We start from the raw sequence: 15,240 nt of genomic DNA, 5'->3' as shown, positions 1-15,240 counted from the left end.
CTTGGCTTAGTATAAGCACTGCTCTGCAACAATTAAAGCATCGGGGTGTTATCAGCACTCTTCTCATCCTAAGCCAAAACACAGCATTCCACCAGCTACTAGGAAGAAAATTAATTCTGTTCTAACCGAAACCAGGACAAGTAAGAAGGGGGCAGAGCTGAGGCATCCATTCCGAAATCCCGAAAAAATTTAGAGCTTTGCTGAGAAAACAGTGTTTCTGTAATGAAAACCTTGTGAATTGTTCAACCAGAGATCAAAACGTAGTCTCCTCCTCTGAGGAAGAATGCAATCATGACTTGCCTTTCAAATAACTTTCTAGCTGCCGGTATCTGTTGAAACCGTGAGGGAAATGTTGGATGCAGTGAGTCAGGAACTCGGAGAGAATGATGAAGAGGGAAGTCTTGCCTTCAGAAACGATCTGTCACCAGCTGTAGTATCAGAAGTGAACATTCCACTCCGTTGTCTGATAAGTTCTCTGTCTCACCGACTAAGAGCTACAAGGTACATTAGCCAGATATTATTTTAGGGAAGTGTTAGATTTGAATAAAAATTCAAAAGATTAAATGAACTTTTCTTCCACTCCCCAGTTTTCTCCTAAAACTCCCCCTCAGTGGGCAGAAGATCAGAGATCTCTACTCCAAATGATCTGTCAGCAAGTGGAAGCTTTAAAGGTAAACAACTTTGTCGCCACGTTCAATGCAGATCAGCTCATCTTTTTGTTATAGTAAGGACTCAGTGATAAAATAGGTATTTCTGTAAGTAATTTCTGAATTTCTGAAAGTAATATTTGATACAGCCCACTGTATCAAATATTACTTTCCTTAGTGAAGTTCACTCTTTATCTATGTGATGTTTCTGTTTTCTAGGTCATATGCTGCTGAAATTGAGCCACGGCAAGGAAGACTTCCTGACAAAGGTAGTGGAATCTTTGGCAAACAAAAGTGGTTCATCTGCACTGTTTGATCATCTCTTCAAGAGTGGAGTTTCCAGAGAGAGGTCTTTCCTTGGTACAGAGGATATCGGAAATGTCAGTACGCAAGCACCAGCGCTAGCGGAACTTCATAAATATGATGTTGGTAAGAGGCGTTACTCTCTGAAACTCAGCATAAACATGACTGTCTGTACCAGAGGTTCTTCTAGAAATACTTCGTATTGCAGTAAGAGACAGATAGCAACACTGAACAGCTAGTATGGCCCTAATCACTCCAAAAGAGGAGTGAATATGTAAGGAGTTTCAATTTATGCTGTAACATGTTGCTGAGAAGCAGTATTGTTATGCTTGGTTCTTAAGAATCTGTCACATACTTCCCTACTTCTATCCTTTCTGTGTTCTCTAGTCTGTTCTGATCCATTTTCATTTGCTGCTGCCTGTTTAGCTCTTTGTGTTTGGACATCGGTAAGCGTCAATGGGAAGGCAGGTCTGTCTTCCTATGCGACCTATGAATACAGGCTTATGAGCACACAAAAAAAGTAACTTTAGGAGGAGTTGCAAACTAGTAAAAACTTCTCCTTTTTGGAACTTGACTTGATGATGAAGTCTGGCTTTGAATTTTGGTGTAATAAGGTTAGAGTACTAGTAGTTTTTTACCTGGCTGATAATTTTTAGAAACTTCTAGGCTGTTAAATCTGTTGTGCATACTACCTAACTCTCTTAGGTAATTTTAGACAATAAGGCTTACAGTCCTTTATCTTAAATAACTAAAAGCTTATACTACCACAACCTCTCATAAGCAGTTTATTTATGGTATTTTTTGTTATGTGTTTTAAAACAACGAAAGTCTGTGTGTATTGCATGCAGCCTCTGCAGATCTTCCCTGATAAGGAAATAAGTGCAAAAACATAATTGCCAAAAAAAAGTCTGGCTTTAAGTTAGAAACTGTGTTCAAGTTATTTTAACTTTGCTGAAGACAGAGATTTCACGAGCATTACAGAACTAGAAAAACTGCAGTACTCCGGTTTAATACATTAGTTTAATCTGCTGCCTCGAAATGAAGAGGCTAAAATTTAAAATCCTTATGCATTTCAGTGGAAATGTTATCTCCATAATACACTTAGCTTGTGCACTCCATGAAGTGGATGCTGCTTCTTCAGAAGATATTTATATAATATAAATAGATGCTGAAATCACTTTGTGCTATGTCTTATTTTTAAAATGCTTATTTCCAGCTTAGATGGAGGCAAAAAGATGGGAAGAGACTGCTAGGAAGCTCCTTCAGTGTGATATATATACTAAAACTCTACTTTTCATTTAACGAAATCTGGCTTCGATCAGATACAAGTCTTCCCAACTAGGATGCAGGTATTAACTTCCTACAACTTTGTTTTTGCATAGGTGCCGTTCGAATGCACAATGGTAGTCTCCAGCACCTCGTGTGGCTTTGTTTGCAGTGGATCTTGATGTCAGCATTCCCCCCAGTGCGCAGATGGCTAAAACAAATTTTTCACTTGCCCCAAGAAACATCAAGACTAGAGACAGATGCTCCTGAATCCATTTGCCTGTTAGATCTTGCAGTAAGTAAATTTTCCCAGTTCTTAGATGTACTATGCAGTTTAAGAGTTTTTATTATCTAATACCTTTTATTTGTTTATCTTTTAATTTTACAAAAATAGGTATTTCTGCTTGGAGTGGTATTCACTAGCAACTTAAAATTGCAAGAGAAGTTTAACGCTCTCTACAGTGCACATCAGCCTCAGTTCTTACCGTTGCCAGTGTGCAAACAGCTCTATACTGAAAAGCAAAGAGCCTGGTGGGATGCTGTTCGGACTCAGTGATCCTAGCATGAACTAATGCTTGCTTGCTAGGCCACCACGTAACTCAGTGACAATATCTTCGGTAAACATCTACCTAAAATGAGTGCAAAATGAGTGCACTTGTTGCCTAAAAACCCCGATTTGGGACTCAGTCAGGGGTATGGAGGCAAACCTTCCAAGGACTGTGTGTGCAGAAAGTTCTTTTCTCATCAGCTTGGGTATCATCCAGTTGGTTCTGGGATTTTTGTTTCTGGCTTTAGGAAACACTCCCAGCATATTGTATAGCATAAACAGATCTTGGGTTATTCCATCAGCCACCTCTTGATTTTTTTTTCAGAGCTTGAACACGATTGTAATTAGTGTAGGTATTGCTCCTTATGCTTTCTTCTACAAATGCCTGTATATGCAGTTACATTCTCTTAATTGAAACACTGTCTTAATAGAATGAGATGCAAAAAATGCAACGCAATAATTCCAACTGGAATGTATCATCTCATCGCTGGCCTGGTGAAAGCTATGGAGCAGACTCTAGGTCAGAGAGCTATCAGAGAGCACAAAATCTTCATGAAGCTCCGTTAACAGGTAAGTTGTTGCTGATTTTTTAATTAATTTACTCTTTATTCAACTTCTCAGGACGATGAAGTTACCAGCTCTACCGATTTAGTCCCTGCCATTAAAGAAGTACCAGCTCCATCAGCTGATGTGAAGCGAGATTCCACCACAGGCAACATTCATATAGGGCAGAGTTTACCAACAGATGATGAGAAACCTGTAAACCTGGCAAATAAAAAAGAAAGTGAATCTTTCGTTTTTAAGAGCTGGGATCTCTCTCTAGAGAAAGGGTAATTGACAAGGTAATCGGGAGACGAGCACAGGCCCTCAGGCTCTGGAGACGACTCCTGGCAGCTGTGAGAGAAAGATATCCCCATAAGGAAGATATTGTATAATCACGTAGGCAAGTGGACCACTATGGATAAAGGTCTCCAGCATCTGCGGGAATTAGCTGTGCGGGAGATGATGTATAGTGATTCGGACAATGCCCAGACACATCAAGACCCCGATGAAGTCCAGTGCACAACATCCATGTGGCATAAATTTGTGCGGAGTGCACCACCAGCACATGCCAGTACCCTGGCAGTAATTAACTGGGATGAGGGGATGGGACCAAGAATGTATGATCTGTCTGTCCTGCCAGCTTCAAAAATATGAAGACAATCTCTCTGCTCCGCTACAGTCCTGTGTCTCAGCTGTGGAGAAACTGTCTAAAGGACTTGACCAGCTCGTGGAACAAGTATATTCCCCCTCATTTAGACAGAGTGATACTTCAGCCACTAAGAATCAGCATTTGCCTGCTCAAGAGAGAGAGTACCCAAGACGTACACCATGTGGCACCTTGTGGTTTTATCTGTGTGACCATGGGGAAGATATGAGGAAATGGGATGGTGTACCTACTTCAACCCTAGCTGCTCGGGTACGTGAACTGAAAGGAAATACAGCAGCAAGAAGAGGGGCTCCTAAGAGAAATGCTGCTCCGGTTTCTATTGGGCAGTACCCCAGAGGCAGTAGAAGAGCTGATGTTATTCTTGACCCTGATGAAGGGACCTCTGCCTCTCATTTGCAAGAATTAAGTGGCAGACGCTCCAGCCAGGACTAGAGGGGCCCTGCCTCTGGCCAGGTAGAGGAGAGGGATAACCGGATTTATTGGACTGTGTGGATCCGATGGCCTGGCACATCAGAACCACAAGAATACCAAGCTCTAGTGGACACTGGCGCACAATGTACCTTAATGCCATCAGGCTAGCAAGGCACAGAACTCACCTGTATCTCTGGAGTGACAGGGGGATCCCAACAACTATCTGTACTGGAAGCTGAAGTGAGTCTAACTGGGAATGAGTGGCAAAAGCATCCCATTGTGACTGGCCCAGAGGCTCCATGTATCCTTGGCATAGACTATCTCAAGAGAGGGTACTTCAAGGATCCAAAAGGATACCGGTGGGCTTTTGGCATAGCTGCTTTGAGCACAGAGAAGATTAGGCAGCTGTCTACCTTGCCTGGCCTTTCAGAAGACCCTTCTGTTGTAGGATTGCTGAAGGTTGAAAAACAACAGGTACCAATTGCTACTACAACGGTGCACCGACGGCAATATCGCACCAACCGAGACTCCCTGATTCCCATCCATGAGTTGATTCACCGACTGGAGAGTCAGGGAGTAATCAGCAAGACTCGCTCACCCTTTAATAGTCCTATATGGCCAGTACGAAAGTCTAATGGCGAGTGGAGGCTAACAGTGGACTACCGCGGCCTGAATGAAGTCACGCCACCACTGAGTGCTGCAGTGCTGGACATGCTAGAACTTCAGTACGAACTAGAGTCAAAGGCAGCCAAGTGGTATGCCACAATTGATATTGCTAATGCATTTTTCTCCATCCCTTTGGCAGCAGCATGCAGGCCGCAGTTTGCTTTCACTTGGAGGGGCATCCAATACACCTGGAATCGGCTGCCCCAGGGGTGGAAACACAGCCCTACCATTTGCCATGGACTGATCCAGTCTGCACTGGAGCAAGGGGGAGCCCCTGAGCACCTTCAGTACATTGACGACATCCTCGTGTGGGGCAACACAGCAGAAGAAGTTTTCGAGAAAGGGAAGAAAATAATCCAAATTCTCCTGAAAGCTGGTTTTGCCATTAAACAGAGCAAGGTCAAGGGGCCTGCACAGGAAATCCAGTTCTTGGGGGTAAAATGGCAGGATGGACGTCGCCATATTCCAATGGATGTGATCAATAAAATAACAGCAATGTCTCCGCCAACTAGCAAAAAAGAAACGCAAGCTTTCCTAGGCCTCGTGGGATTCTGGAGAATGCATGTGCCAGGCTATAGTCAGCTTGTGAGTCCTCTGTATCGAGTGACTCGAAAGAGAAACTATTTCGAGTGGGGCCCTGAGCAACAACAGGCATTTGAACAAATCAAACAAGAAATAGCTCGTGCAGTAGCCCTTGGGCCTGTCCGTACTGGACCAGCTGTGCAAAATATACTGTACACTGCAGCTGGGGAGCATGGCCTCACCTGGAGCCTTTGGCAGAAAACCCCAGAAGAAACTCGAGGCCGACCTCTGGGCTTCTGGAGTCGGGGCTATCGAGGATCAGAAGCCAATTACACCCCAACTGAAAAAGAAATACTCACAGCATATGAGGGTGTTCGAGCTGCTTCAGAAGTTGTGGGTACAGAGGCACAGCTCCTCTTGGCACCGCGGTTACCTGTGTTCCATTGGATGTTCAAAGAGAAAATTCCCACTACACACCATGCAACTGATGCTACATGGAGTAAGTGGATAGCGCTAATTACACAGCGGGCTCGAATGGGAAAACCCAATCGCCCAGGAATCCTGGAAGAGATTATGGACTGGCCGGAAGGCAGAGATTTCGGAGTACCAACAGAAGAGGTAACCCGTGCTGAAGAGGCACCACCATACAATGAGTTGCCAGAAGACAGAAAGCGGTATGCGTTGTTTACTGACGGATCCTGCCGTGTGATAGGGAGTCATCGGAAATGGAAAGCTGCTGTGTGGAATCCCATACGACGAGTTGTGGAGGCCATGGAAGGGGAAGGTGAGTCGAGTCAGTATGCAGAAGTAAAAGCCATACAACTAGCCCTAGATATCGCCGAAAGAGAAAATTGGCCAGTATTGTATCTTTATACTGAGTCATGGATGGTGGCAAATGCTCTGTGGGGGTGGCTGCAGCAATGGAAAGAGAGCAACTGGCAGCGCAGAGGTAAACCTATCTGGGCTGCTACCCTGTGGCAAGATATTGCTGCCCGGGTAGGAAACCTGGATGTTAAAGTACGTCATGTAGATGCCCACATGCCCAAGAGTCGCACTACTGTAGAACATCGGAACAACGAAGAAGTGGATCGAGCTTCGAAAATTGAAGTGGCTCAGGTGGACCTAGACTGGGAACGTAAGGGTGAGCTGTTTGTAGCTCGATGGGCCCATGAAACATCAGGACATCTGGGGAGGGATGCCACTTAGAGATGGGCTCGTGATCGAGGGGTGGACTTGACCATTGAAGCTATCACACAGGTTACCCATGAGTGTGAGACCTGTGCTGCAATCAAGAAAGCCATGAAGGTAAAATCTCCCTGGAACAGGGGGAGATGGCTAGGGTTTCAATATGGTGAGGCCTGGCAAATTGACTATATTGGACCACTTCCAAAAACCCGCCAAGGCAAACGGTACATACTCACCATGGTAGAAGCAACTACTGGGTGGCTGGAAACATACCCTGTAAACCATGCCACGGCCCGAAACACTATCTTGGGCCTGGAAAGACAAGTATTGTGGCGTCATGGTACACCAGAGAGAATTGAGTCTGACAATGGGAGTCATTTCCAAAACAATCTTGTTACCTCCTGGGCAAACAGGCATGGTATTGAGTGGGTGTACCACATCCCTTATCACCCACAAGCCTCTGGGAAGGTTGAGAGGTACAATGGACTGTTAAAGACTATGTTACGAGCATTAGGTGCTGGGACGTGGAAACAATGGGACACAAATCTACCAGAAGCCACTTGGCTAGTTAACAATAGGGGGTCTGACAGCCGTGCTGGTCCTGCCGAAACAAAACCCCTACACACTGTGAAAGGAGCTAAAGTTCCCGTAGTGCATGTAGGAAGGTGGATGGGGAAGGCAGTGTGGGTTGCTCCTGCCTCGGGAAAAGGCAAACCCACTCGTGGGATTGTCTTCGCCCAAGGACCAGGGTACACCTGGTGGGTCATGCAAAAGAATGGGGATATCAAGTGTGTGCCTCAAGGAGATTTGACACTGAGAGAAAACTAATCTGTAATCTAAGTTATATGTTGTAGGAAGATGCTGTAGGATCAACGACAGGTCAACGTTGCAAGGAGCCGGGCAGTGCAACAAGGACTTGAGCTAAGCTGGTGCTGGCGTCCAGACATCCAACTCCACCTGCCTTGAGTGGCCACTTTGGCAGATGAAGACCTAATCATCAACAGTTCTTATGAATATTTTCCAGGAAAGACCTATGGAATGAAAAGATTCGCCTGCCTATTATTCCTGTCCTGTTAAAGGACCAGGAATAATGATGAGAATGCTTGTATGCTAAAATATGGGGATCTGAGTGTGACACAAATGTTATGGAATAAGGGGTGGAGGTTGTACTGGGTCTGGCTGGAATGTTAACTTTCCCGGCAGCAGCCCATACAGTGCCGTACTCTGTACTCGTAGCTGGAACAGCAGTGTTATCACACCAGTGTCGTGTCTACTGCTGAGCAGCAGTGGCACAGCATTGGGCCTTACTCTAACTCTCCTAGGGGGCGGGCAAAAAGTGAGGAGAAAAACATCACTAGGGCAGCTGACCTAAACCAATCAAAGGGATATTCCATATCACGTCACACTCAGCAATAAAAGGTGGAAACAGGAAGAAGAGGGGAGGGGTGGGCTCTCCTTGGGAAAACATCGGTCCTCCTCTTGAACACCGGCTGCGTGCGCTGAGGCCTTGCTTCAAGGACGTGGTCAATCATGGCTCATTTGTGGGAAGCAGAGAGTAATTTCTTTCCTCTGCACTTCCACATAGCCTTCATTTATTTTATTTGTTTGTTTTCCTCCCTTCTTTTTATTTTTCCCTTTCCCCCTCCCTTTTCCCCTTTCCCTTTTTATTTCCCCTTAGTTAAATTGTTTAGTTCATAATAATCTTTATTTAATTATTATTTCCCTTTACTTAAATTATCCTTATCTCAACCTGTGAGTTGTTCTTTGCTTTACTTCTCCCCCTCCTCATCTAAAGGAGGGGGGGGGTGAGAGAGCAGTTGTGGGGTTTAGCTGCCCAGCACGGTAAAACCACCACACCTATTCGTGAATGAGGGAAATACCAGTACGATTCTACATGATACAAAGTAACTTACAGAATACAGAGGGTTTGGTCAACAAATTTATTGAAAACACTAAAACAAATAAACACTTTTTCAAGAACAAAAGAGAGTTGGCATACCTCACCCAGAACAACAATTTGATTGAAAGATACTGCTAGGCATTTATGCCACTCCCAAATTATGTAGAATTGCTTTGGCGTTTATGGTGACAAGAAAGCCTTGTGGATGTTCTATTCCTTGCAGTCCTTCAATGGTTTGGCGAAGCGCAAGTAATTCAAACATATTCTTATTGCTTCTGCAAAAGATTTAACATAGAATAAGTGACATAAGATAATTAACAAGTTTCAACTTTACAGTAAAGATTTTACAGATTTATTATCTTTCAGTGAAAAAAAAACATATTGGGAGCTTCACATAACTCTGTCTCTAAGCAGAAAGTTATCAATGCATGGTAAGAAAAATCTTGACAAAAGTCATCAAGAACTATGCTTTCTCTTGACTAAATGGTATTTACATGTAGTACAGTGGAAGATCAAGGAAAACCTGTAAAAAATTTCCCCAGTGAGAAGCAAGATTTCAGAAACAGGATGTGTACAGAAAATCCACAATAACATCGAGGCAAATACAGTAATGAACTACTACAAAACCAAGGATAAAAAAATTAAAGAATATTTCAAGGTTCATTTCTTAAGATTTATGGCACCACCTGTGAGGTTGCCTTTTAATTAAACAAATTAAAAAATCTGGATTTCTGAGTACACTTTTAGTTTATTTCCGATGAAAAATATGATTTAAATTAGAGTATTTTACAGGAAGTTTTTTTTTTTTTTTCCCCCAGAGTTCAGTTTTGTTCCTAAGAAAAATCAAACAAAACCCTCAGTTTTGTAAATAACTAACTCTAATGTAAGCAACAGTTTAGTGTAAATACCTGCTTTTATAAATGAAACAATCCCATTAAATAATGCACATCAACAGAACTCAGCAGCATTCTACCACTGACATGCTGAAGGTCTTTGTTATAATAAATTAGTAACCAGTAAGCAACAGAAACCTATTCTGTAAAGGTTAACATTCCCCCAAAGTCTTAAATGGCTCAAGACTTTAAACCGTGTGTTGTTTTTTTGTTTGTTTTGTTTGTTTGTTTTAATAGAGATGAAAATTGACAAAACTGAAATTTAAGTCACATACAAAACAATTTTCAGAGGACATTTTTACCAAGTAACTCAGTAAAACCGAAGGTCAGGGGGAAGAAAAGAAGGGTTTTCTTCTAAGCATTCTCGTCATCTAAATAAATGAGGAATATATGTTCTTTAGGCTAGTTATTTTTTAGTTCATATTCTGAACTACACAGATATATAGGCAAATTGAGAGATTCATCTTACAGATCTGTGACAAACATTTTAAACATAATTGCTAACAATGAAAGTCCAGCATTATTTGTATTGGAGCAAATGAACGTCAAAACAGAGATGCGCTTTTAAAAAAAGAGAAAGGTCCCCAAGTTCAGTGATCTAATGGCAATTAACAGAAAAACGGTAGTAAAGGATTACTTTATTTCGGAGAGTTTCTGTAATATAAAACAAATCCTTTCCAAAATCGAAATGTCTAGCTCGCGATTCTGAAGCAATGCAGCCAAAGTATGGAAAAAGCGTTCATTACTGCAGTCTTCCAGGAAAATCTTTAAGTAAACTGTAAAAGAAAATAGTTAAAAAGTTTAATCACAGCACTTGGCTCATGGAAAACTAAATCATTGATTTATAGCTTTTGAGGGTTTTATATGCGCCTCATGCTGTGCAACCATGAGAACAATGTACTAACTGGGTATATTCTAGGCATGTGATGCAAAAATCAGGTAAAACCGCGAACAAAACTCACCCAAGTTCCTAAGAATTCTGATATTACCAGCACTTGTGGTATTAAAACAAGGCCTATTCCCTTGAGAACAAAGGAAAACAGGACACTGAGCAATTTTAAACTCAGATAAAAAAATCTCATCTTCAACATGTTTATTCAATGCTCCTTTTCTTATGATGACATGAGGAGAACACTAAGCTATGCTAAAAAAACTGACAAGGAAATATTTTAAGCTGCTGCAAAATGACGTACGGAAATAGTACATGTAGACACTGATGACTAGACAGCTTTTCATTATCAAAACTGTCACCGTACCGTTTCAAGACAGGCAGAATCGTAATTGAGAGGTCAGAGTTGGATAAGAACACCTGAATATCAAAACAATTCCTGTAAAATGCTGGATAATTTTTAAACATGGCCATATAGTATAATCTTTTCTATTTATCCTGCTCCCCAAAACTTAGTCAATTCAGAATAAAGTAAAATCTGTTCCCTTGTGTTATTTCACTCTTGATTCTAATAGTACAGACTGATTTAGAGCAACACCATAAAGAACATAAGTACCGATTTAATAGGTCACAGAACTGAACACATTTGTTAGGAATCCAACAAAACAAGTCACTATTCACTGCACTCTGCCCTTAGCGTATAAACACACTTGGTATGCCCCAGGATATAGTTACTTCGAATATGCCATTAAATTAATAGTTATTGTAATATTATTCTACTTTTACTGTAGAAGAAGGAGGTCCTACAATTTATTCCTATAAATATCCTTAAATATCTAAAAATGCCTTAAATTCCTTTTTGTAGGTGTAAACAAATACCATATTCTGCTTACTTGGCCATTTCTTTGCTGGCTTGTTCTTACTGGTCTCAATAATACTGTATTATTTTATTATTAAAAATACCGGTCTTAAGGTATCTTAAAAAAACTTTATTAATATATATACACACACATATACATACAGATACACTGTAAAATGTTTTAACTGTGAGGTTTATAAAACAATATAAAAAATACGCTGAGGGAATTTTACCATAAAGCAGAAGAGCCAAAGTGGAAATAATACCTCAAGTTTCACAAAGTTCAATCACATGAAAGCAAACTGATAAAGACATGCATTTAAAGAGATTTTTTCCTACATTGTTTATCTATTCATTTTATATATTCATTTCAAATAAGCTTTTGCAGAATAGATTTTAAATCATCACAAATGTACAAAATGGGTTAGGGTTAGGGTTAGGGTTAGGGTTAGGGTTAGGGTTAGATCCGCCATTAGGGTTAGGGTTAGGGTTAGGGTTAGGGTTAGGGTTAGGGTTAGAGGGTTAGGGTTAGGGTTAGAGGGTTAGGTTTAGGGTTAGGGTTAGGGTTAGGGTTAGGGTTAGGGTTAGGGTTAGGGTTAGGGTTAGGGTTAGGGTTAGGTTAGGGTTAGGGTTAGGGTTAGGGTTAGGGTTAGGGTTAGGGTTAGGGTCAGAGTCAGAATCAGGGTAAGCGTAGTGAGATCCTCTCCTGAGCCTATGTTATTTTCTAAAGATTGATTGACGCTTTTACGGTTTCAGGGGTAGGGCACTAGCGTTGGGTTTCAGGGTAAATGTTCTCAGGGTTTATGTTTAGGATTTTAAGTTGTTTAGGTTTGGATTTTTAACGGTTAGTATTTAGGGATTTGGGGGTTAAGGTTTTAAGTTTTTCAGGGTTAGTGTGTTAGGGTTTTAGAGTTTATGGGTTGTAGTGTTGAAAGGTTTTTTAGGGTTAGGGTCTTAGGATTTTCTTTTTGGTCAATTATTTAGGGTTAGGGTTTTTAAATTATATTTTCATTTATTTATGTATTTATTTATTTATTTATTTTTTCAGGTTAGGTTCTCCAGGGTTAGGGTTTTGAGTGTCCTAATTTTTTGGGTTAGGGTTTGGAGCATCTTAATTTTTTGCGTTAGGGTTTTGAGCATCTTAATATTTTGTGTTAGTGCTTTGAGCGTCTTATTTTTTTGGATTAGTGTTTGGAGCGTTTTTGGGTTTAGGTTTTTGGGTTTTTAGGTTTTAGTTTTTGGGTTTAGGTTTTGAGATTCATGTTTTTTGGGCTTGGGATTTGAACGTCTTAATTTTGTGGGCTTGGGATTTGAACGTCTTAATTTATTGGGTTAGGAGTTTTAGGCATAGGTCTTCAGGTGTTTAGTGTGGTAAATATTTTGGGTTATGTCTGTAGGGGTTTCGAGGATTTTTAGGGTTAGGGCTTGAGGCTTTTTTGTAAAGGCGGTAAGGGCTAGGGTTACAGTGCGTGCTGGTAAATGTAATTCTTGAAAACTCGGCCCGTGATTGGCTGTGCCGGCTGTCCAAGGAATGCTGGTAAATACAGTTTTCCGGCACCAGGCTTCCGGGAGGCCATGTTGGGTGCCCAGAGCATGCCTGGAAATGCAGGGTTAGGGTTAGGGTTAGGGTTAGGGCACATTTTAGCGCGACGCCGCCCGGACACATTTTAGCGCGTCGCCGCCCGGACACATTTTAGCGCAGCGCCGCCCGGACACATTGTACTTGTGGGGCTGGGAGGTTGTGGGGAACATCTGGAGAAGGTGCCTGTAGGGTTTGGGGGAGCACCTACAGGGTTTGGGGTGGGATCTGTGGGGCTGGGGGGGGTCTCTATGGGGCCGGGGGGGTTTTGGGGGGGATGTGACCCTATGGGGTGCCCCCCCCAGAGCCCCAACTCGCGGCTGACCTAGCATTTTAGCGTGGCCGCCGTCCACCGGCAGCTTCATGCCCGTCTTCCGCTCCCAGTGGCCCGCGGGGCGCCCCGTGGCCCTACCGGCATCACCAGCGGCCACCTTGGGGTCAACGGCAGCGGTTTTGGGGTTTCGGTCTGGGGGGTGCTGACATGCCCCTCCCCGCACCCCGCCAGGCATCCTGGCCCTGCAGCTGCCCCCGGGGGGGCTCGACGCCGAGTCCTACAGGTGAGAACCAGTCCCCTCCGCCCCCTAAATGCGCCCCCAGACCCCCAAATGCCCCCAGACCCCCCCCAAATTGACCCCCCCCAATTTATTCCCCCCCCCCCAGCGCCTGCCTCCACCTGGCCGAGATGCAGCGTCGGGTGCGGGAGGCGCTGGCGGAGTGCGAGCGGCTGCTGCGGGCACAGGTAGGACGGCGGGAGGTACAAAATTGGGGGGGGGCACCAAGGGGGGGGGGGTCCATGGGGCTTGGGGGAACCCCAAGGGTTGGGGGGAAGCAAAATGAGGGGAAAACCAAGTGTGCGGGGTGCGGTTGCCGGGGGGACACATTTGCGGGGCACACAGGGTGGTGGGAACCAAAATGAGGGGGGAACCAAGTGTGCGGGTTGTCGTTGCCTGGTGGACGCATTTGCGGGGCGCACAGGGTGGGTGGAACCAAAATGAGGGGGGAACCAAGTGTGCGGGGTGCGGTTGCGGGGGGGACGCATTTGCGGGGCGCACAGGGTGGGGGGAACCAAAATGAAGGGGGAACCAAGTGTGCTGGGTGCGCTTGCCGGGGGGACGCATTTGCGGGGCGCACCGGGGGAGGAACCAAAAAGAGGGGGGAACCAAGTGTGCGGGGTGCGGTTGCCGGGAGGACAAATTTGCGGGGCGCACCGGGGGGGGGGTCCATGGGGCTTGGGTTAGGGTTAGGGTTAGGGTTAGGGTTAGGGTTAGGGTTAGGGTTAGGGTTAGGGTTAGGGTTAGGGTTAGGGTTAGAATCAGGGTAAGCGTAGTGAGATCCTCTCCTGAGCCTATGTTATTTTCCAAAGATTGTTTGACGCTTTTACGGTTTCAGGGTTAGGGCACTAGCGTTGGGTTTCAGGGTAAATGTTCTCAGGGTTTATGTTTAGGATTTTAAGTTGTTTAGGTTTGGATTTTTAACGGTTAGTATTTTAGGGATTTGGGGGTTAAGGTTTTAAGTTTTTCAGGGTTAGTGTGTTAGGGTTTTAGAGTTTATGGGTTGTAGTGTTGAAAGGTTTTTTAGGGTTAGGGTCTTAGGATTTTCTTTTTGGTCAATTATTTAGGGTTAGGGTTTTTAAATTATATTTTCATTTATTTATGTATTTATTTATTTATTTATTTTTTCAGGTTAGGTTCTCCAGGGTTAGGGTTTTGAGTGTCCTAATTTTTTGGGTTAGGGTTTGGAGCATCTTAATTTTTTGCGTTAGGGTTTTGAGCATCTTAATATTTTGTGTTAGTGCTTTGAGCGTCTTATTTTTTTGGATTAGTGTTTGGAGCGTTTTTGGGTTTAGGTTTTTGGGTTTTTAGGTTTTAGTTTTTGGGTTTAGGTTTTGAGATTCATGTTTTTTGGGCTTGGGATTTGAACGTCTTAATTTTGTGGGCTTGGGATTTGAACGTCTTAATTTATTGGGTTAGGAGTTTTAGGCATAGGTCTTCAGGTGTTTAGTGTGGTAAATATTTTGGGTTATGTCTGTAGGGGTTTCGAGGATTTTTAGGGTTAGGGCTTGAGGCTTTTTTGTAAAGGCGGTAAGGGCTAGGGTTACAGTGCGTGCTGGTAAATGTAATTCTTGAAAACTCGGCCCGTGATTGGCTGTGCCGGCTGTCCAAGGAATGCTGGTAAATATAGTTTTCCGGCACCAGGCTTCCGGGAGGCCATGTTGGGTGCCCAGAGCATGCCTGGAAATGCAGGGTTAGGGTTAGGGTTAGGGTTAGGGCACATTTTAGCGCGACGCCGCCCAGACACATTTAAGCGCGGCGCCGCCCGGACACATTTTAGCGCAGCGCCGCCCGGACACATTGTACTTGTGG

At 43.6% G+C, this 15,240-nt stretch overlaps 1 long non-coding RNA gene across 1 annotated transcript; it reads left to right on the top strand.

The window, feature by feature from the left end:
* Nucleotides 1-871: 871 nt before the first annotated feature.
* Nucleotides 872-2,746, top strand: LOC119716771 (uncharacterized). The gene is made up of 3 exons (XR_011806335.1): nt 872-1,076; nt 2,333-2,511; nt 2,611-2,746. It is a non-coding gene; the product is annotated as an uncharacterized lncRNA (long non-coding RNA).
* Nucleotides 2,747-15,240: the final 12,494 nt, after the last annotated feature.

Source organism: Anas platyrhynchos, chromosome 39, assembly GCF_047663525.1.
Source record: "Anas platyrhynchos isolate ZD024472 breed Pekin duck chromosome 39, IASCAAS_PekinDuck_T2T, whole genome shotgun sequence".
NCBI lineage: Eukaryota > Metazoa > Chordata > Aves > Anseriformes > Anatidae > Anas > Anas platyrhynchos.
The sequence above is the reverse complement of the archived record's forward strand: the minus strand, read 5'-3'. Positions and strand labels throughout refer to the sequence as shown.